Here is a 27,000-nt window from a genome sequence, read left to right on the forward strand (position 1 = left end):
CGGGATCGAATTCCTCAGGGAGCTAGTAGTGGAGTTGGATTGTCTGTCTATCCTAGAGATGTGTTTGTACTCCTAATGTCACTTCAAACATTTTTGGGTTTTCAAATTATAACTATTTTTGTAAAACTATTGATTAACACTAAATTATGCTACGAGAATATTGCTAAGTTGTATCTAATGGGAAGAAGGGCACTAGGGTCGTGACACTACCTAGGTAGATGTTACTAAGGTTCGATTGACATAATTGGGGCTTATGCTATAGCCGTTGCACAATTTTACCCACTCTCACACCTCTCGGTAGAGAAAGTGACTTTGCCCAATTGACTCTCTCGAGACCAAATGGGTAGGCAAATTAGACCAAGCAACTAGGGTTCAAGTAGGGTAATTACTCTCTCGAGGTTTAACCCATTAATTGAGACTATCATTTCTCATGAGTCGATCCCAATTCCTCATTGGGTCAATTTTGGGGTTATAGACTCTCTTTCTCAAGAAGAGTTAAACTCACAAAGCTTGAATCAGTGTTTGCAACCACCAATTATATATTAAAACATAAAATCAACCCAAATAGCAAACACCCATAGTCAATCTAACACTAGATGGCAACACCCATCAATTACAACCCTAGCTAATGGGTTTAGCTACTCATGCTAGATAAAGAAATTGAAGAAATAGATGAAGAACTAAGCATATTAATTAATTGCTAAAATTAAATTACAAGAATCTATCGTAAATGTAAAGCAAAAGTGCCAAAAATGGCTACAAAATATCTTCTCACGAGCACAGCTTTCCACTGATGTATCTCCTTCCCTAAAAAAATGGTAAAATGTTCTATTTATACTAGGCTAAAAAAACTGGACAAAAATACCCCTGCGGGGTCAATATGGGCTGCATTAAATGGATCGCGGCCGCACTGGACTTACTTCTGCTTCTCTGAACTTGGACTCCGCAGACCGCGTAGAACGGACCGCGGCCGCGGAGGGAACTGGCATGGTCCGCGTAACCACGACCGGGGACCACATGGCACTGGCTTTGCAAACTTTATCTCTCTGAATCTCATGACCGCGGACTGCACAAAAGAGTAGTGCATCCGCGGAGCCTTCACCGCGGACCGCGAGATGTGTACCGCAACCGCGCTTCTTCTAGTCCTGATTCACCAACTCTCTAAACCACCTAGTGCGGACGCATTCCACTTTGTGCGGTCTGCAATAGGCCTTCTTTTCTTAATATTTCTTGGTCTTTGATACTTGAGCAGGTTTCACTCCTTTTTGAGCCGATCTTTGATATTTTGTCACTGTCGATCAAACCTGCGATCAAGCACAACTTGTGAGCCTTTTAGGACTATTTTGTAATAATATATGATCAAAGCATAGGCAAGTAGGGGCATAAAACATGTTAAAATAATAACTTATCAATAGTCAGTTGTATGCTAAGTTTTCGAAGTGTAAGTTCTGGTTGGGTTCGGTTGCATTCTTGGGTCACGTTGTTTCAGCAGAGGGTATTCAGGTGGATCCGAAGAAGATAGAGGCAGTCAAGAACTGGCCTAGACCCATATCAGCTACAGAGATCCGGAGTTTCTTGGGTTTGGCGGGCTATTAATGTCGGTTTGTGGAGGGGTTTTCATCTATTGCAACCCCGATTACCAGGTTGACCAGAAGGGGGCCCAGTTGAGGTGGTCGGACGAGTGTGAGGCGAGCTTTCAGAAGCTCAAGACAACTTTGACTACGGCGCCAATGTTGGTTTTGCCCACAGGTTCAGGGCCATATACAATTTATTGTGATGCATCTCGTACTAGACTTGGTGCGATGTTGATAAAGGATGGCAGGGTCATTGCTTATGCTTTACGACAGTTGAAGATTCATGAGAAGAATTATCCAGTTCATGATTTGGAGTTAGCAGCCATTGTTCACGCATTCAATATTTAGAGGCATTATATGTATGGCTTGTCATGTGAGGTGTTCACGAATCACAAGAGTCTACAGTATTTGTTCAAGTAGAAGGAGCTAAATTTGAGGCAGAGAAGGTGGTTAGAGCTATTGAAAGACTATGATATCACCATCTTATATCATCCGGGAAAGGGTAATGTGGTGGCCGATGCTTTGAGTAGAAAGTTAACCAGTATGGGCAGTCTTGCGTATATTCCGGTCGGTGAGAGATTGCTTGCTTTGGATGTTCAGGCTTTGGCCAATCAGTTCGTGAGGTTGGATGTTTCCGAGCCCAGTTGCATGTTAGCTGGCACAGTCGCTTGTTCTTCATTATTTGAGCGTATCCGAGATTGGCAATATGATGATCCTCATTTGTGTGTCCTTAGAGACACAATGCAACATGGAGGTGCCAAGCAGGTTACAGTTGGAGATGATGGAGTTTTGAGGATGCAGGGTCGAGTTTGCGTGCCTAATGTGGATGGATAGCGAGAGTTGATTTTAAAGGAGGCCCATAGTTCCCCGTACTCTATTCATCCAGACGCCGCTAAGATGTATTAGGATTTACGACAGCATTATTGGTGGAGGAGGATAAAGAAGGATATTGTTGCATATATGGCTCGGTGTTTGAATTGTCAGTAGGTAAAGTACGAGCATCAGAGACCTGGTGGTTTGTTCCAGAAGATTGAGATCCCTGAGTGGAAGTGGGAGCATATCACTATGGACTTTGTTGTTGGACTCCCACGAACTTAGAGGAAGTTCGATGCAGTGTGGGTTATTGTTGATACGCTAACCAAGTTAGCACATTTCATTCCTGTGGTAGTTTACTATTATTTTGAGAAGTTAATGAGATCTATATCCGAGAGATTGTTCGTCTTCATAGTGTGCCCGTGTCCATCATTTCGAACCGAGGTACGCAGTTTACCTCACATTTCTGGAGGGTAATTCAGCGAGAGTTGGGCACATGGGTCGAGTTGAGCACAACATTTCATCCTCAGACAGACAGGCAGTCCGAGCGTACTATTCAAATTTTGGAGGATATGCTCCGAGCTTGTGTCATTGACTTTGGAGGCTCATGGGATCAGTTCTTGCCTTTAGCGGAGTTTGCCTACAACAACAACTACCAGTCGAGCATCCAGATGGCTCCTTATGAGGCTTTATATGGTAGGCAGTGTCGATTGCCGGTTGGATGGTTCGAGCCGGGAGAGGCTCGGTTGTTGGGTAGGAATCTAGTACAGGATGCCTTGGACAAGGTCAGGATCATTCAGGATAGGCTTCGTATAGTGTCCAGGCAAAAGAGTTATGCCGACCTTAAGGTTCGTGATGTGGCATTCATGGTCGGTGAGCGGGTGTTTCTTCGGGTGTCGCCTATAAAGGTCGTGATGAGATTTGAGAAGAGGGGAAAGCTTAGCCCTAGGTTCATTAGCCCATTTGAGATTCTTGATCGAGTGGGAGAGGTGGCTTACAGACTTGCATTGCCGCTGAGTTTATCAGCCGTGCATCTAGTGTTTCATGTGTCCATGCTTCGGAAGTATCACAACAATCTATCCCACGTGTTAGACTTCCGTACTGTCCAATTGGACAAGGACTTGTCCTATGAGGATGAGCCGGTAGCTATTCTAGACCGGCAGGTTCGTCAATTGAGATCTAAGAGTTTACCTTCTGTTTCTGTTCAGTGGAGGGGTTAGCCTATGAGGCAGTGACCTGGAAGTCCGCGTCTGATATGCGGAGCCGATATCCCCATCTTTTCTCCGACTCAAGTACTTCTTTTCTATGTCCGTTCGAGGACGAAAGGTTGTTTTAGAGGTGGAGAATGTGGGTCATCACTTGTTTTACAAGTCGATTCGGTGTTCCGAGGCCTTAAAACCCTCTTTCTATCTCATCTCGATTTGCGTGTGTAGTCTGGGTGCATTTCCGAAAAGCTTTTATGTGAAAACTAAGTGAAATAAGGAATTAGCTTTTAAAATTGAATAAAGTTGACTTTGGTCAACATCCTTGGTAAATGGACCAGTACCCGTGATCCGACGGTCTCGTAGAGTCCGTAGTAAAATATGGGACTTGGGCGTATGCCCGGAATCGAATTTCGAGGTCCCAAGCCCGAGAAATGAATTTTTAAAGAAAATTATTTTCTGAAAAATATAAAGGTTTTTAGAAGTGAATTGATGCATTTTATTGATGATATGGTGCCCGTATCTTGGTTTCGGAACCCGGTACATGTTTGAAATAATAATTAGGCTGAATTTATAAAATTTGGTAAAGATCGGAATTTGTTTGGTGTAAAACGGACCTATAGTTGAGAAATTGAAAAATTTGATGTTCTTGAGTGATTTCATGAATTTGGGGTTTAATTTATAGTTCTTGATGTTATTTTGATGATTTGATTGCACGAACAAGTCCGTATGATATTTTTGGACTTGCGTGCATGTTTGGTTTGGATCCCCGAGGGCTCGGGTGAGTTTTGGATAGGCCACAGAGTGAATTTGGACTTAGGGAAATGGTTGTTGCAGGTTCAGCTATGTTGCAGGCTCTGATCTCGCAATTACGAGATCAGGCTTTGCAATTGCGAGCCCAACAGGCTTGGCAATTGCGAGGGCTTGATCGTATTTGCGAAGAAAGCCTTTCCTGCCAGTGGTCGCAATTGCGAACCACCCTTCGCAAATGCGAAGTCATCAGAAAATGCCCAGTATCGCAATTGCGACTATTTGTTCGCAATTGGGAGGTTAGAAGAAAATTCCCAGGTTTGCAAATGCGAGGCCTTCTTCACATTTGCGAGCTTCACAGTTGCGAGGCTCTTGTCGCAATTGCGACATCTGCGACCAGTTAATTGGGACTTAGACGCATTTTTCTTCATTTTTCAAACTCTCTTAAACCCTAAGCTCTCTTGGGCGATTTTCCAAAGAAAAGTTCTTCTCCAAATCAGTTGTAAGTCATTTCTAACTCATTTTTTTTAATCTATAACATCTTTTTGACATGATTTGTAACTTAAGCTCTCTCGATTTTCCGAAGAAAAGTTCTTCTCCAAATCGATTGTAAGTCATTTCTAACTCATTTTATTTAATCTATTACATCTTTTTGACATGATTTCAACTAAAAATCAAGGGTTTTCATGGGGAAAATTGGGTATTTTGGGTAGAACTTAGGATATTTAAATTTTGGGGATTTAGACCTCGATTTGAGGTCTATTTCAAAACAAATTATATATTTGAGTTTGTGGGTGAATGGGTAATCGAGTTTTGGTTCAAACCTCGGGTTTTGACCATGTGAGCCGGGGTCGATTTTTGACTTTTTGGGGAAATCTTTAGAAAATATATTTTCATGCATTAGAATTGATTCATTTAGCATCTATTGATATCGTTAACTAAATTATGGCTAGATACAAGCGAATTGGTGGTGGAAACGATATGAGGTAAAGCGATATGAGGCTTGAATTGTGTTCATGGCATTGAGGTAAGTGTTTGGTCTAACTTTAGCTTGAAGAATTAGGAGTTGTGTCTTATTTTCTATGTGTTAATTATTGAGTGCGACGTGTAGGTATGGTGACGAGTATCTATACGTCGGTGTCAAGCATGTCCGTGAGTCTTATACTATGATTGATGTGACTCTCGTTTCGTATTGTTCTTGCTTTATATGATGATTTCTATTGTTGAACAAGGCTTGTGAAAGTATTATTGGTAATTGAACATTGTAGAGTGTTGGCTCGAGTTGAGAATTGAGTTGTGAAGTAATTGTGGAAAAGAGAATAGTTTTATGATATTGTCTCCCTTGCCGGGATGTTATTGCTTTTGATATTATCTCCCTTGCCGGGATGTTATTACTCATGATATTGTCTCCCTTGCCGGGATATTGTTGTTATGCTATTATTTTCTTGCCGGGATTTTATTGTGATATTATTGATTCCCTTGCCCAAATTGCTTTGTGATTGTTGCTTGGGTGAGGAAGAGTGTAAAAGCACGAAGGGTGATGCCGTGACGCACGATGTACAATACTGTGCCATGATATGAGTGATAATGCACGAAGGATAATTCCTTGCCATGATTATATGAGGTAAAAGCACGAAGGGTGATGCCGTGCTGATTATATTGATTCTTATGGTGAGGACGAGAGTAAAAACACGAAGGGTGATACCGTGCATTTGTCTTTGATTTCCTTATTCTTGCTTATATTTGAATTTTCATGTTCCTTTCACTTCTTTACTGAAATTTTGGTTGTACATGGTATTCTCCGCAACATGTTTCCCCTTCCCATCTTTAGCTGCTAGTTTCTGTCATTATTACTTGTTGTATATAATATAACTGCACATGTTTATTTGGTAGTCTTGTACTAGCCCCGTCACTACTTCGCTGAGGTTAGGCTAGGCACTTACCAGCACATGGGGTCGGTTGTGCTGATACTACACTCTACACTGTGTGCAGATTCCGGTGCTGCAGCTTTCGGACCACAGTGAGGTTGCTGCCTTCAGTCCAGTGGCGGAGACCCGAGGTAGTCCTGCAGGCGTCCGCATGCCTTGGCATCTCTTTCTATCTTTCCTTATTGTTTCTTTCATGTATTTCAGAAACAGTTTTGTATCTTTCAGACCCCTATTTGTAGTATTCTTAGATAGCCTGTGAGATTGTGACACCAGTTCTGGGTAGCTTATGTTCATGGAGTTGTATCGGCGTTATTTTAAATTGTTCCATTTTATTCTTCCGCTTTATTATTTTCGCTGTTTATATAATGTTAATTCATAACTATTAAAGGATTCAAAATGGAAAAGGGTAAATTATTTGGAATGATTGGCTTGCCTAGCTTTCACTAGTAGGCGCCATCACGACTCCCGAGGGTGGAAAATTCGGATCGTAACTTTCATAAAAGGATCAAACATATTGATATATGTCATGCCCCTAACGTGGGGAGGCGTGGCTGGCACCCGGTGCCGTGCTGGGGAGGTGGGTTTTTAACAATCCTTCGCTGAATGCCAATCTCGTCTACTATGAGGGTTCGTCAAACTGATTATCTATACCTATAGGCATGAATGCAGCGTCCCCAATAAAAGGACGTCAGTACGATAATGTACCGAGTATGTAAGGCGGAACTGAAACATTACAATATGTCAACATTAATTAAAAACATATAAGAATCAACCTGAATCTCTGAAGTGCCAGCGTATGTTCATACTTATTATACTTACATATATAATGCTTCTCTTTGAGACTATTTCTATTATCCATATCATATGCATACTTATTATACTTACAAATATAATGCTTCTCTTCGAGACTATTTCTATTATCCATATCATATGATGCATGACTGCCCAACTAATCAGTGGTAACTGCCCGACCGGCCTTCGCACGGTGGTAAATACCGGTTGTAACTGCCCGACAGGCTGTAGCACAGTGGTAAATGCATGAAGATGCATGTATCACTATATTATGAACATTAATATCTTTATCATATACCTCAACAGGGAACTAGATACGTACTTAGATATGCTTGAATATCACTTTACGAGAATGAATAACATAGACATCCTTAATTGTTAAAAGTAGAACCACTTATGGCATATCTTTACTGTCATACCTCTTTTTTGCCACGCAACCCTTATTACGAGGTTGAGTTTGAAGAGTTTTTTCCAATTGAAGTGACGTTTTGAAAAATGGATTATTTATTATTTAGAGTCGCCACTTGGAATTGAGTTTTGGTGTTCCAAGTCACCTTTTATTGAATCCCTTATCAAAAGGAAGATTTGACTCCTAATTCATGGTCTACGAAAACAGAAGACTGATTAAGGAATTCGGTTGACCGAGGGGAAGGTGTAAGGCACCCCTCGAGTCTTGTAGTTTTAGCACGGTCGCTTTATTGACTCATGTCCGGCTTAAATCAATTTTTGGCTATTCCTGTATTTTATTGATTATGACTTGTCTATTACCACTTCTATTAATTTATTATATTTGTGAGCACGTGATTTTTGTTTTATGTAACAATCACTCCAAAAGAAAACAAAATAATAGCAATTGGTCTTGCTGTACAATTTTGGATTTTTACGTGGCGTTTCGTTAATTATTTGTGATTTTGTCCATTTTATTTTTTATAAAACAAAATACAAAAATGTGTGTGTGTCGTGTGTATTTGAACCGTAATTGATTTTAAAGCAAAATCGTAAAATATATGTGTCTTTTATTCTATTTTTTGTTTGCATTTAATGATTTTTATTTTTTAATTAAATGTCAATGTGAGTGATAATTGTTGTTTTGAGTATTTATTAATATTGGTATGATTTTGTTTTAAGAATTTTTATTTAATTATAAGAAGGAAAACATTAGATTTGGGCCAAGATTTTAAATAAAATCAGGCCCAAACCAATGCAAATGACCCAGTCCAACCAGGCCTTCTGTAAGACGCCCCAAAACGACGCCGTATAGGCATCATTTCTTCGAGCCGTTGATTGTTTCAAAGGAACGGCCCAGATCAGGCCAATCCTTTACCCAAACGACGCCGTATAAGGCCGTCTAATCTCAGCCATTCAAGCCGGGCTGATCTAACAGCCCTCGTCCCATCTCCTTTACCCGTTATCAGACCCGACCCAATGAAACCCGGCCTGATCCACCCCAGTATGAAAGCAAATGACACCGTTTCTTTTAATGGAAAGATCACAGCCGTTGATCAGTGGCAATCCAACGGCCAAGACACAATCATCCACCCCATATAAAAAGCCTCATATCACACCCCGCGCCTAAACCAAACCCCCCTACCTTAGGTCGTCCCCTTCACAGACCCCAACCCCAGAACCCTAGTCGCCCCCTTTCCCCTCACCATTAATCTCGGCGGCATGGACGTCGGTGACCCCCACCTTAACACTATAGATGCACCTCACCATCCTGAACCCAAATCCACCAACCACTTAGCTCGAATCCCCTCCCACCTTCTCGAATCTTCATTTGAAGATTCGAGTCGGACCTCGACTTACACCGATCCACCCCGGCTTCATACCAGATAGTCCCCGGACCTCCCTCGTGACCAAACCATGTTTGGTTTGGTCCGAATCTAACCAGGGAAACCTAGATCCCAAATCTACCCTTAGGAACCCTAGAAGTTCTGATGCCTGGTTTGTGTCCGTTTAAGCCAAGTTCTTTAGGGTATAATGGACCTTAATCGAAGTGTTCTCAGTTGAGAACACTTCGATTAAAGTCCGTTCAAACCCAAGAAGGTTCATTTCAAATACGAGCTGGTTTTCTGATTTTTTTCAAGGACTTTAAGGTAAGTTTGTTTTTCTTTTCTTTATTCATTTCATGTGTTTGTTAAAGGTCTGTTCGTATGGCCAAAACGTCTTGTTTAGTTTGTGTTTTTGAATTTTTATCAACTGTTGTTGCCCACCTTGCCTGGACCCCTCTGTATATGGTCAAAGTCTTTCTTCATTCACTGATAATGCGTGTGTTTTGTAAACTGCATATTTGATTGAATTTGCAATTGGCCATTTAATTAGTTCCCAAGGTCATTTCTGTATTGACATTACAACCTGAACCCCTTGTTCAATACTGTTAGATTTCTGATCATGGTCTTTGATTGTATAATTAGTATAGTCGGTTCGATACGTGTCGCCGAATAGTTTCAGCTGTTTGAAGGATAACAAATTGATCTGTTCTTGCTGAACATTGTTTGAATCAAAATTGAGAATCGACTATAGCTACTTATATTTGTTGATTTGAATCAGAAACTTAAGGATTTGGTTTGTAACCGCAGTCTGAATTGGTGGCATATGCATTTGTGCACAACACACATAAAGGCCCTTTTTAGATTAAAATAGTTTGACAGAATATGCTGTCAGATTATATTCTTGCTGCCCCTGCCTGCTTTTAGTTTAATAAAATGTTAAAGGGGACTGTCAGGGAATATCATGGGAGGGGTTTGTTAATTTTAAAAGATGAGTGGAAAAACCACAGATCACATGGGAGGGGACCTGAATGTGTTTAACAGACTGTAAAGGGTTGATTGCTAGGCTATAAAAAACAGGCAGAACTTCCATGAAAGGGGACTGAATTTTGAAAAGAAAAACACAGACAAATTTTTGGGACTGAAAATTGAGACTGAATTTTAAAGAGAAGAGAGATTTAGAGAGAGACCACAGAATAGGCATATACAGACTGATTTTAGAGAGCATAGATACAGAAAATGGGGAACAAGAAAGAAAAACAGTCAGAACAATCAGGAACTGTTTCTTCCTATTGTGGGTTGGGCTTCATTTGTTTTCAACCTTTTCAAACAATTCTGATTCTCTGAAGTTCCAATCGAGTCTACTGGTTGAGTGTTTTCATTGGTTTATTGCTGGTTCTGGTCTGCCTGGAGTTCTGATTCTACTCCATTGTGGGCTGCTGTCATTTGGCTACCTTTTCTATCGGCTATAGTTGCATTCTTGCACTCAAGCCTGTTTTGCTGTGTTGTTTTGTTTGCCGCTGCTACTTTGTCTGCTGCTGTTACTTTGTTTCCTGCTGCTGCTGACTTTCCTATCTCTTTCTTCTTCTCCTCTGCATTTTCAACATTCCAGGTACACATTTCGAGTCCCATATTGGTGTAACTGAAACAGTTTGAAAGCATGAAATGAAAGATGTTGAAGAAGTTTAAGTATGTGATGTAATACTCATGGTATATTGATGGGCTCGTATAATTGATTAGTTTGTAATTCAATAGCATGAAAGGATAGTTAATTGATACTTAACTGAGTTTTAGCCTCTTGTATTTTAGTTTATAGTTGTTTGTTGGTACGAGGTATGTAATTGTACAGTACACAGAATGCACGGATAATTGACATAGTGATTGACCAGATTCCTTTTTAGCTATAATGATATGCATAGGATAGAATACTTCAACTTTACACAATGCTGTTCTGTTTTATTTTAGTTCTTTTATCGGGTCCCGTTAAGCAGTATATAGGATCACGTTCGAATCCCCATTAGTAACAATGCCTAGTAGTTAATTCCCTTAATCTAGCCTAAATAAGTTTAGTTAAATTCAATTCAAGAAATGTTTGGATGTAAGTGTAGCGTTTCACCAGCTTGTATGTAATTTTTATCAAATTAAAGGCAGGTTCCACGAGGTATGGCATTCTTCATCTTGTAAACAACTAATCAAATGATTAACAGGAAATCCGGATTTGGCTAAAAGCATGCAATTGAATTAGCACTTACCTTTTTCCTTTCTATTTTTAGAGACAAACATAATAGAAATGTAGCCACTTTAGGATATCCCTTTTAAAATAATGAGATGAACCTCGTTCAAATAAAGATATACATCGCGGGGCCCTCAATAATTAATCATAATAAATATTTAGAATTTGGGATGGGTTGTCTAGTGAATTTCCCCGCCTTCTCCAAAGACAATAACACGTTAGACTCTTTAGGCACGGTTAAATTAAATTACATTCTTAAATTCGGGTGCACATTGATGTGACCCAAATCCAAATCTTAACGGAGTCAAAATGTGTCGACGACCACGGGTGCATTGATTGTGACGTGGTTCGAGATGCATTTTCACGACGTTGCAATTATATAAAAAATAAATGATAACCATAAAAGCGGTTTAAACTTAATAAAAGCACGTAAGTCATAACATGTATTTAGATCAGATATTTAGCCATTATAATAATTTAAGCGACCGTGCTAGAACCACGGGATTCGAGGATGCCTAACACCTTCCCTCGGGTCAACAGAATTCCTTACTTAGAATTTTTGGTTCGCAGACTTCATTTGGAAAAGTCGAAAATTTCCTCGATTTGGGATTCAAGATAAACCGGTGACTTGGGACACCAAAAGCCAAACATTTCCCAAGTGGCGACTCTGAATTAAATAAATAATCCCATTTCGAATATTGTCACTTAAATTGGAAAAACTCCCCTCGCGCATTTTTACCCTTCGGGGCGGGACGCGCAAAAAAGAGGTGTGACAGCTCTGGCGACTCTGCTGGGGACATTTTAACCCAGAACCTCCGGTTCAGGGTTCAAGAATTCGAGCTTAGAATAATTGTTATATTTGGCTTTATTATCTGATATTTATTACATGTTTTGACATAACGTGCTGAATGTTTGTTTTTTACTGCTTTGATATTATCTGAGCTGTATATAAACTGTGCCAAAACCTTTCTCTTCTTACCTCCGGGGAGAAGCTCGCTGGTCGAGACTCCCTATTCTGTTTTGTGTCAATACCTGAAATAAGAAAGAGGCCAGACAAGTTACAAAGCCGGACGATCTCGCGGGTCCCCGGTACGTAGCCCCCTCCTCGACTCGAGTTGTCAGCTCGGGTACACAGTCTAGAACATATACCCAGGTTATAAACCTAGTATAACGAAACCTCATGCCGGATCCCTAGTAGGAACGTTTATTTGCATCATGTTGCATTTGACATAGGGGACTCAACACAGGGGTACCGTCTAGGACAGGCAACCTGAAATAAAAAGACCATCCTGCTGCATCCCGTTTGTTTTGCGCATTTATTTGCTTCGGACCTGCATGTTGACCGGTTTCTAAAAAGGGAAAAATAGCAGCGTAGGGAGATAATTACTTATTTTGGAAAAATAAAACCAATGTCCAAGTAGTGTCAAAACCTCGCCGGAATTTTTTCTAAAAAAAACAAAAGAATAAAAACAAAATTTGTCTTCTAGTTTGATTTATAAAAAAAACATATAAAAAAAATATAATAAAAATTTTTAATCACTTTCAAAATCAAAAAAAAAAAGAAGAATTTATTTAAGAGTAAAAAGAAAAAATGGAAAATTCATAATTCAAAAAATGTGTTGTTTCCTTTGTAATATCTCTTTTATAAGTTCAGACTAATAGTCCAGGTACTTCCTTAAAAGATTTTCGAAATTTCAAAAAAATGAAAAGAAGTTAAAATTCAAAGAAAAATATTTTTTAGTCATCATCTCTTTTCAAAATAATAAAAAACATATATAAAAAAAATCTAAATAAAAAAAATAAATATATTTTCTCCTTTTCTTTGTAAGTAGTTTATTCAGAAAAAAAGGGGTTAGTTTATTACCTCTACGCCCGATCGACCGAGCTACGCCGGTTTGATTCTCACACGGTGTGAGATACATAGGCAACTCTCATCGGGTCCAACCTCCCATTTTGCAAAAAAAAAAAAATCTCTTAAAAAAAAGATCTAGATAATTTTTAATTTTGAGTCTAATAAAGGTTTTTTTTAATAATCACCCTAAATAAATGTGCAGGATGAGCACAATGCAAAATGAACACTTTTCGATAATGACTAAAATCCCTGTCAAGTTGCGGCTATGGTGGAATGATCTAGGTGTTGAAGGACAAGATGAAGTCAAGAAATATCTGAAAGGTCTCGTGGGTTTATTGGAAATCCAGCCTCGGGGAGATATCATAAGAGCTTTGGTTACCTACTGGGACCCGGCACACAATGTTTTCCACTTCTCCGATTTTGAACTCACCCTGACTCTGGAAGAAATGGCTGGGTACATCGGAAATGCTGAACTTTCTTTAAGGCAAAAATACCTGGTCGCCCCAAGAGCTGTCACGGTACATCGATTCCTGGACTCACTGAAAATACCCAGGACGGTCCGCAATTCAGATTTGGCCGCCGATTTTTGTAATCCATGCTTTATATACGACAGGTATGGTCATATAGGAGGATTCAACAATCCGATTAACAAGCTATGCAGCAAAGGTAGTCGTCAGAAGTGGGACAAGCACAGACGGGTGGCTTTCATGATAACATTCTTAGGCCTCCTAGTAATTCCAAGGAAAGATGGGAATATTGATCTGAAAATATCCGGGGTAGTCAGCACTTTGCTCACTCAAAACGATAGCACTCTCGCGCCTATGGTAGTATCTGATATTTTTCGAGCTCTCATAGCTTGCAAAGCCGGGGGGAATTTCTTCGAAGGTTGTAACTTGCTGCTACAAATGTGGATGACTGAACATCTCTGCCATCGCTCCGAGCTCTTGAGCCATGGTTCTTCAGAGAAAACTTGCATAGAAGAATTTTACACAAGAACCAAAGAGATCAGTCTTCCCAAAAGAGTTATGGCATGGACCTCATTCATTCAAGCTCTTACTGCCAGCCAAATACAGTGGACACTGGGGTGGCTGCCTGTTGATGAGGTCATATATATGCCAGCAACTGAAACTCATTTCCTGCTGATGGGACTTAAGAGCATTCAACCTTACGCGCCCTGCCGAGTCTTGAGACAGTTCGGAAGATACCAGATGATACCATACGAGGAGGATCTTAGCGCTCAAGCGATTGAGATAAGTCCTAACGGACAATTTCCGGAAGCAAAAATCAGCCAGATCTGGAATGAATGTCAATATTTGAAAGCAGATACTTGTGTGCGAGATCAGACCAAAAGTGAGACAGCACCAGGCTACCCGGCATGGTACAGAAGAGAACTCGAACATGAAAGGCCGGCTAAAAGACCCCACATCCTGAATTTCGCCGAGTCGTCGTGAAAGCAGTGGGATTGGTTGGCAAAAGAAAGAGGCTATTGTACCGAAATCAGCCGGTTGAAGCAACAAGTGGAAAGCCTGAAATATGAGCACAACGTGCAAGTTGCTACTGATATGGGAGAGCAGAACAGGTTGACTCAGGAAAACGAGATGCTCAGGGTCCAGATCAAACAGATGAGGACGGATGCTGATAAACAACCAAGGAGTCGATCAGACGAGCAATTGATAAAAAGGTTGAAAAGTGAGGTCAGGGAATGGCGAGATGGCTTAGAGAAGTCCGAAAACATCATGGCGGAGCTCAGAGCACAGTGGGATACAAGAGCAGATAAGCATCGCCGATACTTGAATCAATTAAAAGGAGACCACGAGAAAACTGTTACCAAAATAAAAAGAGAGATGGCTATACTTGAGATCAAAGCAGTTAATCAGGCCAAGGACTTCCAATTGAGAGCAGATACTGGTACGACTTGTTAACTCAGATGAAGTTAGAAGTACGGCGACTGAAGAATCAGCATATATAGGATTCTCAGGTATTCAAGATGTGTAGCGATCAGATAAAACGCCTACTCATAGAGAAGAAGCAAACCAGAGATAGGATCAAGGCCATTGCCCATGCCATCACCAGACGATGTCTACGATGTGAGAACATGACCAGCGTTACCGTCCTCTCGGCAGTGATGGGTTATGTCAAGCAGACCATGCATGAGCTGGAGCAGCTTGAGAGGGATCTCACACCTAGGACCGCGGCGAGGCCGAATGATGCCCCGCGGGCACCAATGTTCAAAACCATAATGTACTCATAAGTCGAGCATCTAGTCGAGCATCTTCTGCCTGTTTTTTCCATCAGTTTGTTTTAGTCTATTTGAGTCTAGGTTTATTTTCAAAGTTTGCTCTTTCTTTTGCAAAATGTAGTGTGTAATAGACCGTTTCAACAATAAAAAGGTGTGCTTCTTTTACGCTCATTTGTGTTTTTGAACTACGTAATGATCTGATTCACGTGGCATCGTGATACGTAGGCAATCCTCATCGGATCCGGTCGCGGTTTAACCAAAGAGAAAAATTGAAAAAAAAGGGAAATAATAAAAGGAAAGCCTAAAAGAATGCCGGAATGACACATGCTTTCGTCGCAAATATGTAGGGATCCATTTAACTGTATAGGTGCATCATGCCCCAACGTGAGATTGCCTATCTGTTATTTGATTCGAATTAACCGTTCGTTTGTCGTTGAGTTCCTTCCAGGTTTTTGGAAAAAGGTGGTTGGTTTGGTGAAAGTCTGGCCTCGCACTCATATTTCACGAGATCGAAAGGGAGTGTTCCATTACCTATTGTTAAGACAGGAGGCAGTGCTCACGCTTACTTCACAAGATCAAAAGGAAGTATAGAAATGTCTTCGGAGATTCCATTGCCAACAATCCCTGTTTCCGATGAAAGTTCTATCTCGGCCGTCCTCACGCCCGAATCCGCAACTGCGGAGGAAAATAGAATCTTGCGGCTTCGTATGCTGGAAATGCTTGATGACTGGAATAATGGAAAAGAGCCACCAAGCATCGTCCCTGGATTCCCTGAGTTATTCTCCAGGACAAGCGGGACTTCTAATGTCCCCATAAGTTATCCTGCTACCCCATTCGGATACCCAGCCATTTCAGCCTTCTCTGCTGGATCGCCCTCTGAGTCTCATCCTCGAGTGTCAACGACGGATGTAAACACAAATATCTTTACTGCACCACCTTGCCCGATCACGGCACAACCTGCTGCATACAAGCCGACTTTTGACTCGTCCTCGTTTACATTCCAAGCCCCATCTTTCTCGATGGAACCAACTAGGTTCGCTACCAGCACTAATCCTCCACAGCCTCAGTGCGAGCTTGCACCTGGGCAGGATCAGAACCCCAGAATTGCGGAACAAAATGAGATGGCCAAAAGAATGAGAAGCCTTGAACAGAGTTTGAAGAATATGCAAGGTTTGAGCGGACACAAAAGCTTCTCTTACGCCGACCTATGCATGTTCCTTCACGTACACCTACCAGTGGGTTTCAAGACCCCAAAGTTTGAGAAGTACGACGGGAACGGTGACCTCATTGCTCACCTCAAGAAATATTGCAACCAATTAAGGGGAGCCGGCGGAAAAGAGGAATTGCTAATGGCATATTTCGGGGAAAGTCTGGTAGGAATAGCCTCAGAATGGTACATGGACAAGGACATGTCCCGATGGCATGTCTGGGATGATCTCGCTAGAGATTTTGTGAGACAATTCCAGTATAACATCGACATCGCACCAGACCGAAATTCTCTGTCGAACTTGAAGAAGAAACCTTCAGAAAGCTTCAGAGAGTATGCTATTAAGTGGCGCGAGCAGGCGTCGAGGGTGAAGCCTCTCATGGATGAGGTGGAAATGGTCACTACTTTTCTCCAGGCTCAAGAGTCTGATTATTTCCAAAACATGATGTCAGCCATGGGAAAGCCATTTGCAGAAGCAATTAAGATTGGAGAGATGGTGGAGAATGGTTTGAAAATAGGTAGGATTTTGAGTCAAGCAGCCATAAGGGCGACCTCCCAATCCGTCCAAAGCGGGTCCGGAGGAATGGCAAGAGGGAAGAAAAAGGAAGAAACAGTCATGGCAGCCTCAGAAGCAAGGGAATATCGTAATCCCAAGCCCCGTTTTCCGGAAAGAACCTCACAACACTACTACCCCCACTCAAATGCGGCATATCCTCCTCAGCCCTACATGGTCATGAACGCCCAGCCTTATGTCCATCCGCCGCACCAAGCCAACAGAGGCCAAGCTCCACCTCCCAGAAATCAGCCTTCTTACCGCAACCACTATAACCCACAACCTCCGCAAAATAACTTCCGTCCTCAAGAGCCACCTAGGAGGAGGACTTTCACGCCTATCGGTGATCCATACTCTACTTTGTTACCAAAGCTAGTCCAGTTGGGTTTCCTGCAGCCAGTTCCTTAGACAAGGCACAACCCGGCGTCACCTTCTTACAAAGCCGGTGTCAGATGCGCCTATCATTCAGGGGCCGAGGGGCACGATACAAATGACTGTTGGTCATTGAGAAGAGTGGCCGAGAATTTAATAGAGCAAGGGAAAATAGTGCTAAGGGACGAGGAGGTCCCAAATATGACTAACAATCCATTACCTGCTCACAATAATGGGTCGCTGATCGGAATGATTTGCGAAGACAAAGAATTTGACCCTGCTTTGAAAGCTATAATCGTCATTGTTGACGCAGGGAAAAAGCCTGAAACAGCCCAGAAACCAGAAAAAGGGGAAAAGGCCAATACTGTAAAGTGCGAGCCCGAAAAGAAGGTGGAAAAGAAGGCGGTGCCTGTGAAGAATGGAGTTCTTTACATCCCACGAGGTCGAGCAGAAAAGCCGCAGAGCTTCGAGGTCAAAAGGGCAAAACCTATGTACATATCGAAAGGGGCCTATGTGGTCCGGGGAACGATTCAACCACCTCGGCTGAGTGAGCCAGTGGTTATCGGACGCGTGCCACAAAAGCCGATGACCAACCCGTCCATAGTGCCGTGGAATTATCAAAGGACGTTGGTAACGTACAAAGGTAAAGAAGTCACAGGGGAACTTCCGGAAAGTACTTTCATTGGAAGGTATTCAAACACCCAAGAGCTGAACAACGCCACACGGAGACGCTTCCCGCCAAAGAAGCCCGTAAGCATTGAAGAAGCGGAATTTTTCTTCTAACAAATGAAAATGCCAGACTACGAAGTAGTAGATCAACTGCGCAAGTGCCCTGAGCAAGTGTCCATGCTATCTCTACTAATGGGGTCAACCGAGCATCAAAAGATCTTACTCAAGACCTTGAATGAAGCATACGTACCAGTAGAAACCTCAGTTGAACAATTGGAACGGATGACGGAGAGGTTCTTTGCCATCAACCAAGTCTCTTTCAGCAAGAACGATCTACCCCCAGAGGGAGCGGCACACAACAAAGCCCTGCATCTAACAGTTAAATGCGAAGGCTACTACGTCAAGCGGGTGATGTTGGATGGGGGTTCAGGTGTCTACATTTGACCCCTCTCCATGCTACAGAGAATGGAAATTGGGACCGGAAGAATCCGCTCCAATAATGTCTGCGTGAGGGCTTTTGACGGCATCAAAAGAGACACCCTTGGGGAGATAGATTTGATTTTGACCATAGGGCCAGTAGAGTTTGAGGTAACTTTCCAAGTGCTTGACATGGATACGTCCTACAATTTCCTCCTTGGAAGACCTTGGATTCATGCGGCAGGAGCTGTGCCTTCCACTCTTCATCAGATGGTGAAGTTTGAGTACGAAGACCGAGAGATCGTGGTCCATGGGGAAGACGAGCATTCTATTTATCGGGACCCATCCATCCCATATCTCGAACCAAGAGAAGGGAGCTAACACACGGTCTATCAAACTTTCGAGATTGTGTTAGCAGAGCAGCATGAAGAGGGAAAACCTTGCCCCCAACCTTTCTTGTCTAACGCCTCGGTTATGGTGGCTAAAGAGATGATCCGGCACGGATTCAGGCCAGGAAAAGGGCTGGGACGAACATTGCAAGGAATAACAGAACCCATCACCCTGCCTTCCGCCAAAAAACTTTTTGGGATAGGTTTTCAACCGACCCCAGAAGATGAAGAATGGGCAAAGAAAAGGAAGAATAAGGGGTGGAAATTGCCTCGGCCACTGCCGACTTTATATGAAACTTTCGTCGGACCAAGATACACTGAAGAAGAAGACGACGAGGTTTTCACGGCTGAGGAAATCGAGGAGATATGTGGGGCAATGAGAGAAATGCTCTACGAGGCTCACATGGTTCAACCAGGAGAAGGCACCAGCACCACCGAAATACTATAAATGGGGCAAAATGCCAAACTCCGAAACTGGGAGGCCACGCCATTCCCGACTAGGCGGAAGTCCGGGTAGACCTGTCCTACCACCTTTCCTGCATCCCAAGTTATCTCCAGGATATAACTTGGATGTTTTCTTCTTTTAATTGTTGTTTCGAATTCCTGAGTTTGTAAATATTGTTGTCTTCCAAATTTTAAGAAGAAAAATGAAAAAAAAATCATCGTTGTTTTTCCATTTTTCCTTTGTTCTGATTTTGTTATTTTTCCTTTATCTTTTTCTTTCAGTTATAATAATGCGGCTTTAAATATGACATGTTTGCGGACTTCACGCCCAGATCACAATGAGCTATTTAACTGTGAAATAATGAACCCAGAACCAGAATATGATGAAGAAGAGGCTTTTAGGGAAATAAACCGAGAGTTGGAACATTTTGAGAACAAACCTAAGCCAAATCTGAATGACACTGAACAGGTTAATTTAGGAACTCATGAAGAAATCCGGGAAACCAAAATAAGCATTCACACGAACAAGAAAATGCGAGACACGATAATTCAACTTCTTTTTGAATTTAAAGATATGTTTGCTTGGTCATACGATGACATGCCGGGATTAGGTGTCGATCTAGTGGTTCATAAATTGCTAATTCACCCTGATTGTCCTCCAGTTCAACAAAAGCAACGAAAGTTCAAAACTGAGGTCAGTGACAAGATTAAAGAGGAGATCACCAAACAACTGAAAACGGGAGTGATTCGGGTAGTCCAGTATACAACATGGTTGGCAAATGTGGTTCCAGTACCGAAAAAAGACGGGAAAACTCGGGTATGTGTAGATTACCGAGATTTGAATAGAGCAAGTCCCAAAGATAATTTCCCACTGCCCAACATCCACATGCTTGTTGATAATTGCGCCAAACACGAGATACAGTCTTTCATAGATTGTTACGCTGGGTATCATCAGGTATTGATGGATGAAGAAGACGCTGAGAAAACTGCCTTCACCACGCCTTGGGGCACCTACTGTTATCGGGTCATGCCATTTGGTCTGAAGAATGCTGTGGCTACTTACATGAGGGCCATGACTGCCATTTCTCACGACATGATGCATCAAGAAATAGAGGTGTACGTGGACGACGTGATAGTCAAGTCCAGAACGCAGGATAATCACATCCAAGACTTGAGGAAATTCTTCGAGAGACTGAAGAAGTATGATTTGAAGCTGAACCCAGCCAAATGTGCTTTCGGAGTTCCATCGGGCAAGCTTTTGGGCTTCATAGTGAGCAGGAGAGGTATCGAATTAGATCCAACAAAGATAAAATCTATCAGGGATCTACCTCCCCCAAGAACGAAGAAAGACGTGATGAGTTTGTTGGGCAGATTAAACTATATCAGTCGATTTATTGCCCAACTGACAAGCACGTGTGAGCCCATATTTAAGCTATTGAGACCACTGTTCTCAAAGAATATCTTTCAAACCCCCCAGTTTTGGTCCCGCCAGAGCCAGGGAGACCACTGTTCTTGTATCTGACAGTCTTGGAAAACTCTTTCGGTTGCGTCCTCGGGCAACATGACATAACCGGAAAGAAGGAGCAAGCAATCTACTACTTGAGCAAGAAGTTCACCGGCTACGAGGCCAAGTATACTCTGCTGGAAAGAACATGTTGCGCTCTGACGTGGGTTGCTCAAAAGCTGAGATATTATCTCCAAGCCCACACTACTTTCCTCATAAGCAGGCTGGATCCTTTGAAGTATATATTTTAGAAACCGATGCCTACTGGAAGACTGGCCAAGTGGCAAATCTTGCTTACTGAATTCGACATAGTCTATGTCACTCGCACGACAATGAAAGCCCAGGCGCTAGCAGATTATTTGGCCGAAAATCCAGTCGATGAGGAATACCAGCCATTGAGTACCTACTTTCCAGATGAAGAAATAAACACTGTAGAAGTGGTCTTGGAGAACGCTCATGTTTGGAAGATGTTCTTTGATGGAGCCGTAAACACCAAAGGTGTAGGGATTGGGGCAATTTTGATCTCGCCCTCCGGTCAGCATTATCCAGCCACAGCTAGACTGCGTTTCTTTTGCACAAACAATACAGCTGAGTATGAAGCCTGCATCATGGGCATGCATATGGCGTCGATCAGGATGTCGAAGACTTACTGATCATGGGAGATTCTGACCTGATTATCCGGCAAGCCCAAGGTGAATGGGAAACTCGGGATGTCAAGCTTATTCCTTACCGACAGCACGTGGAGGACCTCAGCAAGCGCTTTAAATCAATAGAGTTCAGGTATATCCCGCGGTGTCACAATGAACTAGCAGATGCACTCGCTACTTTGGCTTCAATGTTACCTTACCCAGGCAACGCCCACGTCGATCCCTTGGAAATCCAAATCAGGGAGAGGCACGGTTACTGTAACATAATCGAGGCAGAATCAAGTATACAACCATGGTACCATGATATCAAGAGGTTCTTGAAGACACAAGAATACCCCGAGCATGCCAGTGGAGATCAAAAGAGAACCATTAGGCGGCATGCAAGTGGTTTCTTTTTGAGCGGTGAATTGTTGTACAAAAGGACCCCGGACCTCAACCTACTAAGAAGTGTTGACGCCGAGGAGGCAAGAAAGATCATGCACGAAGTACACGCAGGAGTGTGTGGACCCCACATGAACGGGTACGTCTTGGCAAAGAAAATCCTTCGAGCAGGTTATTATTGGATAACCATGGAAAAGGACTGCTTTAGTTTTGTTCGGAAGTGTCACCAGTGTCAGGTGCACGGTGATTTGATTCATGCACCTCCTACGGAATTGCATCCCATGTCTGCACCTTGGCCATTTGTCGCATGGGGCATGGACGTCATCGGTCCGATCGAGCCGAAAGCCTCAAATGGACATAGATTTATACTAGTTGCCATCGACTACTTCACAAAATGGGTAGAGGCTGTCACTCTCAAGTCGGTCACTAAAAAAGCTGTAGTGGATTTTGTACACTCAAATCTTATCTGTCATTTCGGTATTCCTGCGACTATCATCACAGATAACGCAGCAAACCTGAACAGTCACTTGATGGGAGATGTATGCGAGCAATTCAAAATAACGCATAGGAATTCTACTCCTTATCGGCCAAAGGCCAATGGCGCTGTAGAAGCGGCGAACAAAAACATCAAGAAGCTTTTGAGGAAAACGATCCAAAGTTCCCGACAGTGGCATGAGCAGTTACCATTTGCATTGTTGGGGTATCGCACTACGGTACGCACGTCAGTAGGAGCAACTCCTTATCTTTTGGTTTATGGGACCAAGGCTGTAATACCGGCAGAGGTAGAAATTCCTTCGCTTCGAACCATTGTCGAAGCAGAAATCAAAGACAGTGAGTGGGTCAAGACTCGATTAGAGCAATTAACTTTGATCGATGAGAAGCGAATGGTCGCGGTTTGTCACGGACAGTTGTACAAACGAAGAATGGCCCGTGCTTACAACAAGAAAGTCCGACCCAGGAATTTCGAAGTAGGTCAGCTGGTACTGAGGCGTATTCTGCCACATCACCAGGAAGCAAAAGGGAAATTTGCTCCAAATTGGAAAGGCACATACATTATAAGGAAGATATTGCTGAGAGGAGCATTGTATCTAGGTGATATCGAAGGAAATGACCCCAAAACAGCAGTAAATGCAGATGCAGTCAAGAGATACTACGTCTGAATGACACCTCAGCGGTCCTGACACATTTGAAATGCTGAAGGTTTTTATTCCCACTATCAACTCTCTCTAAAAGCCTTTGAGCCGGTTAAAAAAAAAAATTTATCAAGGCCTGAACTACGTTTGACTTGATTCTGAAAGGATACGTAGGCAGCCTCTCCCTGAGGTTCAGTCACACCAACAATAAAATCCCATTTTCCCTGAAATTGAAACCGGGGCACGTCAAACGGTTTAAAAGTCATAGTATCATCTACCTCTCTTTACCAAGCACAACCCTTTAGATCAATTACCAAAGGTAGCGGGAAGCCAAGAAGCGTCACGAATGGAGACCGGCACACTCTAAATTGAGAGAAATAAAATGAGAGTCTCGACGGTGAAAACCTACGGGCACCGGGAGGCGACGGGAGTAGAGAAACCAAAATGAGAGAGCTTGTTTAGTAAAAACTCGCAAAGAATGCTATCAAGCGACGACAGGAAGAGAAATGAGAGAGGTCGACTAGCGAAAACCCGCAAAGGGCGCTGTTGGCCGAAAAGATGACTCCGCCCCAGGAAGTCTCGGCAAAATTCCATCGGTTTGAAACACATACCCATTTTGGTTCGGGAAGAAATGCAAGTTCATTGAAGGTCAGGCGTCCAGTCCAAAGAGCATGTCATGTCCATTTAATAGCATTGTCTTCCTCAGATAAGTCTTTTTCGTCCCGAAAGGGACACTTCTTTTCTGAAGTTTGCTTTCTCCTTTCTTTGTTTTTTTTTCTTTTTTTCGATTCCCTCTCATTTTTTAACCCTGAGTTCCAGATATCCCGGAAAGGATAGGTGGCAGGTTTGGTTTCACGAAATTCCGTTTCACGAAGGAAAATGCCTCGTTTCGTTGGTACATTTGTCCAAACCTGATGAATCATGACGTTTGACTGCATTTTAAAAAAAAAAAAGAGAGAGAGAAATTTCCCCAGCAAGTCCGCCTTGTACAAATCCCCACAGAACTTCCCATGTACAAATCCCCACAGAACTTCCCTTTGTACAAATCCCCACAGAGCCTCCCTTTGTAAAAATTCCCCAACGAGCTTTCCCAACAAATCCTTGCAAGTCCGCTTTGCAACAAATCCCCGGCAAGTCCGCCTTGTACAAATCCCCACAGAGTATCCCCAGTAAAATCCCCGTTGAGGATCTCCAAGCAAAACGGGACACAAAAAGAGCCTTACAAGGCAAATCATCACAGAATTTGGAAATACAAGCCTGAGCAGTCCAAAAGGGTTTCGCCATTTGAATCCAATCAATGACAGGATTTCTCAACAGAAATAAGGACGCAACAAAGCGATGAGAACAATCAAGGTCACTGAACCAACCGCCATTTCCAAACTAACAATTGTTCTTTGTTTGAGAAGTTGAAACAGGTATAATCCAAGACAACCGTGCAAGAAGCAGGTGTCACCCAAAGAAGAAGGTACATGAGTACAAGAAACAGTTTGGCAATAAGGAATTCACTCGAAAGGTAAGTTTCCAAGAGATTCCCGTTTATTCTTCTACTAAAACAAGAAAATTCAAAAAAGAGGTCAGTTAGTATCCTCGAACTTTGTCCCCAGCCAGTCAGCATTAGGGTTTTAAACCATAAACTGAACTTTTCCATTTAGTCAGCATTAGGGTTTTAAACCCTAAACTGAACTTTTCCATTTAGTCAGCATTAGGGTTTTAAACCCTAAACTGAACTTTTTCCATTTAGTCAGCATTAGGGTTTTAAACCCTAAACTGAACTTTTTCCATTCAGTCAGCATTAGGGTTAAACCCTAAACTGAACTTTTCCATTTAGTCAGCATTAGGGTTTTAAACCCTAAACTGAACTTTTTCCATTTAGTCAGCATTAGGGTTTTAAACCCTAAACTGAACTTTTCCATTTAGTCAGCATTAGGGTTTTAAACCCTAAACTGAACTTTTTCCATTTAGTCAGCATTAGGGTTTTAAACCCTAAACTGAACTTTTCCATTTAGTCAGCATTAGGGTTTTAAACCCTAAACTGAACTTTTTCCATTCAGTCAGCATTAGGGTTAAACCCTAAACTGAACTTTTCCATTTAGTCAGCATTAGGGTTTTAAACCCTAAACTGAACTTTTCCATTTAGTCAGCATTAGGGTTTTAAACCATAAACTGAACTTTTCCATTTAGTCAGCGTTAGGGTTTTAAACCCTAAACTGAATTTTTCCTTCAGTCGGCATTAGGGTTTTAAACCATAAACTGAACTTTTCCATTTAGTCAGCATTAGGGTTTTAAACCCTTAACTGAACTTTTTCCATTAGTCAACATTAGGCTTTTAAACCCTAAACTGAACTTTTCCATTTAGTCAGCATTAGGGTTTTAAACCCTAAACTGAACTTTTCCATTTAGTCAGCATTAGGGTTTTAAACCCTAAACTGAACTTTTCCATTTAGTCAGCATTAGGGTTTTAAACCCTAAACTGAACTTTTTCCATTTAGTCAGCATTAGGGTTTTAAACCCTAAACTGAGCTTTTCCATGCAGTCAGCATTAGGGTTTTAAACCCTAAACTGAATTTTTCCTTTCAGCCGGCATTAGGGTTTTAAACCCTAAACTGAGCTCTTCCATGCAGTCAGTATTAGGGTTTTAAACCCTAAACTGAATTTTTCCTTTAGTCAGCATTAGGGTTTTAAACCCTAAACTGAACTTTTTCCTTTAGTCAGCATTAGGGTTTTAAACCCTAAACTGAACTTTTTCCATTCAGTCAGCATTAGGGTTTTAAACCCTAAACTGAACTTTTCCATTTAGTCAGCATTAGGGTTTTAAACCCTAAACTGAACTTTTTCCATTTAGTCAGCATTAGGGTTTTAAACCCTAAACTGAACTTTTCTATTTAGTCAGCATTAGGGTTTTAAACCCTAAACTGAACTTTTTCTTTTAGTCAGCATTAGGGTTTTAAACTCTAAACTGAACTCTTCCATTTAGTCAGCATTAGGGTTTTAAACCCTAAACTGAACTTTACCATTCAGTCGGCATTAGGGTTTAAACCCTAAACTGAACTTTTCCATTTAGTCAGCATTAGGGTTTTAAACCTTAAACTGAACTTTTTCCTCTAGTCAGCATTAGGGTTTTAAACCCTAAACTGAACTTTTCCATTTAGTCAGCATTAGGGTTTTAAACCCTAAACTGAACTTTTCCATTCAGTCAGCATTAGGGTTTTAAACCCTAAACTGAACTTTTTCCTTTAGTCAGCATTAGGGTTTTAAACCCTAAACTGAACTTTTCCACTCAGTCAGCATTAGGGTTTTAAACCCTAAACTGAACTTTTCCACTTAGTCAGCATTAGGGTTTTAAACCCTAAACTGAACTCTTTCCTTCAGTCAGCGTTAGGGTTTTAAAACCCTAAACTGAACTTTTCCATTTAGTCAGCATTAGGGTTTTAAACCCTAAACTGAACTTTTCCATTTAGTCAGCATTAGGGTTTTAAACCCTAAACTGAACTTTTCCATTTAGTCAGCATTAGGGTTTTAAACCCTAAACTGAACTTTTTCCATTTAGTCAGCATTAGGGTTTTAAACCCTAAACTGAACTTTTTCCATTTAGTCAGCATTAGGGTTTTAAACCCTAAACTGAACTTTCTCCATGTAGTCAGCATTAGGGTTTTAAACCCTAAACTGAACTTTTTTCTTTAGTCAGCATTAGGGTTTTAAACCCTAAACTGAACTTTTTCCTTTAGTCAGCATTAGAGTTTTAAACCCTAAACTGAACTTTTCCATTTAGTCAGCATTATGGTTTTAAACCCTAAACTGAACTTTTTCCATTTAGTCAGCATTAGGGTTTTAAACTCTAAACTGAACTTTTCTATTTAGTCAGCATTAGGGTTTTAAACCCTAAACTGAACTTTTTCCTTTAGTCAGCATTAGGGTTTTAAACTCTAAACTGAACTTTTCCTTTAGTCAGCATTAGGGTTTTAAACCCTAAACTGAACTTTTCCCTTTAATCAGCATTAGGGTTTTAAACCCTAAACTGAACTTCTGTCCATTCAGTCAGCATTAGGGCCCCAACCCTAAACTGAACTTTCCCCCAGTTGGTCAGCATTAGAGTTTCAACTCTAAACTGAGCTTCTCCCCAGCTAGTCGGCAT

Source organism: Nicotiana tabacum, chromosome 20 (assembly GCF_000715075.1).
Source record: "Nicotiana tabacum cultivar K326 chromosome 20, ASM71507v2, whole genome shotgun sequence".
In the NCBI taxonomy this organism is placed as follows: Eukaryota; Viridiplantae; Streptophyta; class Magnoliopsida; order Solanales; family Solanaceae; genus Nicotiana; species Nicotiana tabacum.